The sequence below is a fragment of the Fukomys damarensis genome, unplaced genomic scaffold, assembly GCF_012274545.1.
Source record: "Fukomys damarensis isolate Sample0158 unplaced genomic scaffold, DMR_v1.0_HiC HiC_scaffold_26, whole genome shotgun sequence".
Taxonomy (NCBI): domain Eukaryota; kingdom Metazoa; phylum Chordata; class Mammalia; order Rodentia; family Bathyergidae; genus Fukomys; species Fukomys damarensis.
The window spans coordinates 22,545,411-22,548,360 of NW_022900938.1; positions in this window are offsets into that span (position 1 = coordinate 22,545,411).

The window sequence follows — 2,950 nt, forward strand, 5'->3', positions numbered from 1 at the left end:
ATATATATTTTTTTTTTTTTTAACTCTACAAAATTTAATTGGAACTATTAATACTGTAGATAAACCTTTTATAAAATCTGAGTCTAAGGTCATTCAGGACAGTCCAGAAGGAAACAGATTTCAAAATTAGGCTTTCAGGATTTTCTAGATAATTTGTACCTGAAGGTTACAGATACTTAAAAATTTTTAATGTATTTTCTTCTTGAGGTATAATTTACATAACAATAAAGTGCACAGACTTTTAAGTGCGCAGTTCACTACATTTTTGATAAATTTATATGCTGTGTAACCAACAAAACAAGCAAGCTATCTCTAGGACCCCATCAAGTTCTCTCACACCCTTTCCCAGGCAAGCTTCTTCCATAAGCAGAAGCACCATTATTCTGATTTCTATCACCACAGATTAAATTTCACATTACGCATTTGTATACGTCTGGCATAAAGTTTCTGAGATTTTTCTATGTTACTTAATCTTCAGTCTTACCAGCTATACAGAGCACTGCCCCTGTTTTACAGATGAGGACACCGAGGCTCAGAAACTGGAGAAATATATGACAACGTCATTCAGCCTCCTGGGACTGGAGTTCATATTCTGGGGATATCAAGGTTAATCTTGAGGGACACTGGTTTTCAAAATCCCCACCCTCTCCTCTTCTCCCATGAATGCAGAAAAAGCAAAATCACCCAAGAATAGTCTTGCAAAAAGCCTTTATGGAGGAAGTATTTCAAAATATAAAAGAGAGTGGTTAGACTCAACTTTTTCAGATTCAAGAGGAGGGAAAGAAAGGCAACAGTAACAGCAAGCAACTGACTGTTGCGAAATGTTAAGAAGTAATGGCAGATAAAATAAAAATACGCTAAAATATTGGTCATGCTGGTACTGAGTAGTGAGATGTCGATGACTTAGGCCTCGGAAGGCTCCTTTACATGCGTTGCTATTATCCAGCTCAGCTGCTGAAGCCCGCTGTGTTCAAGGCAGGAGAGTGGAGCATCCCGTGATGGCACCTGGGTTATTTATCATTAAGCATAACCCTGCGATACTATATTTTATTATGCTGCCTTTAAAAGGAAGATAACACAAGTATGGTTAATTTGCTTCCCTTCTTCATCTATACAGTGTCATGACCCACTACGTCTTTGTCCCATGAGATTTGTTTTTCAACCCAAAAGAAATCCACAAGAAACTCTCCCTAAAAATTCCATTAATAACCTCTTTCAGCGCGTATAGGTTGCAGGGTCTGGAACTAAGAATGTTTTAATCTCTTCAGCAAAACAATGTCTCATAATGATGTACAGGACTATTGCTGCACTGATGAAGAATCATACATAATTCAGCACCTTTCACTTTGGCACCACTGTGATATCCTCATTAGCCGTGGCTCACAGTGTCTGTCAGATGGTGTCCATGCGAACGCAGGCATTATATTGTCTTTGAGATGTGCAGCTGCTTCCATGACACTGCCAGTATATAAAAACATGACGCCAGTTTGTTTTATTTAGTGCTAAACCTTCCAGTTTGTAAAAACAAGGCTGACACAGAGCCTGACATGAGGCAGTGAAAATAATTAGCTCTCATTTTCTCAGCCTCCTATTTCCTTCTCCCTGCTGTGTTCTCTTTCCACTAAACCACCACATGTCAGTCGAAATGGGAGGCAATTAGTGGGCTCATTTCAGTCCCCACAACTGTGCTGAAAAGAAAGTATTTATGATGGCACAATGAACAGCTGAAAGATTAAATAACATTTGCCTTTTGAAAAGAAAATGACTTCTAGCTAAATGGGCAATTTTTGATTATTCTCAAACAAGCTTAGAGTAGTTGGTTTTTAAAATACAAGAAAGGAAAATGAGTCATTTTTAGGTGAAAGAATCAAATAAAACTTGACACAGTAATGCAAATAACTGATGTTTTATTGCAAAATATGTAAATGCGTTATACCCTTAACAATGGCTTGTGTCTAAGGTCAGGGCAGATTGGTGCCAAGTAGACACCAGTGGAGATAAGGTTGTTACATTGCTTTTTTGGGGGGTTGTTATTGGAGTTATGTATGAAAAAAGGGACCTTAGGGATGATGTTAAAATAAAGTGAAACAAACCAAGTGAGATACACTTGATGCATTATATACTGGACTATCTAAAATGGTTCAGATATTAGTTGACGTGTTTGGAAAGGGCTTTTTTTTTAAATGTATTTTAAATTGTAAGGTACTAGGTTTTCATCTTGTAAAAAATGAACAGTAAATCTTGCTACTGCTTTCTGAATAATTAAGACTATTCTCAAGGGTTTCTTAACCCACAGAGAAGGTGATCTGGCTTACCTTAGTGGTGATTAATAAATATTTTTTACACTGGGAAATTTGCTGCAAATACACTTTTATCCAGGACCTTCAAAACAGCTTTTCTACTCACAAAGTTCTTCTCCTGCCTCCATGACTCTAAAGGTGACTCCAAGAAATATGATTTCTGACGAAGTACTGACCTAGGTAGTAGGCATTGTTTATCAGTTGAGCTATTTATTCTCAGTCCAATTCCAGATGTCCAGGATTGATATGGCTGTCATCAGACTTTGATTTTCCAAAACAAGGCTTTTAATTTCACTTCAAGTAATCTTTCCCCTTCATAGTTGGTTATTCTCAAGACCTAATTTTTGGTTGAGAAGACGTAAGTCACTGAGAGTACTGAGGTCTTCGCTCTGCAGAACTTACAGTAGTTCTCAGAGGCTTTGGAAAACCCACTCTAAAAGCAAAGATCTCCTCTATCAATATCAACACCTGCACCTCTCATCATGGAGTTACCAACTAGGATGGTTTCAACAGCTTTTTGTTTTTGTGTTTCCAGTACCAGAGATTGAACTCAGGATCTTGCGCTTGTGAGGCAGGTGGTGGAACCACTGAACTAAATCCCCGGCCCCCTTCAGTAGTTTTCAAAAGGATAGCCACAGATTTAAAATTTG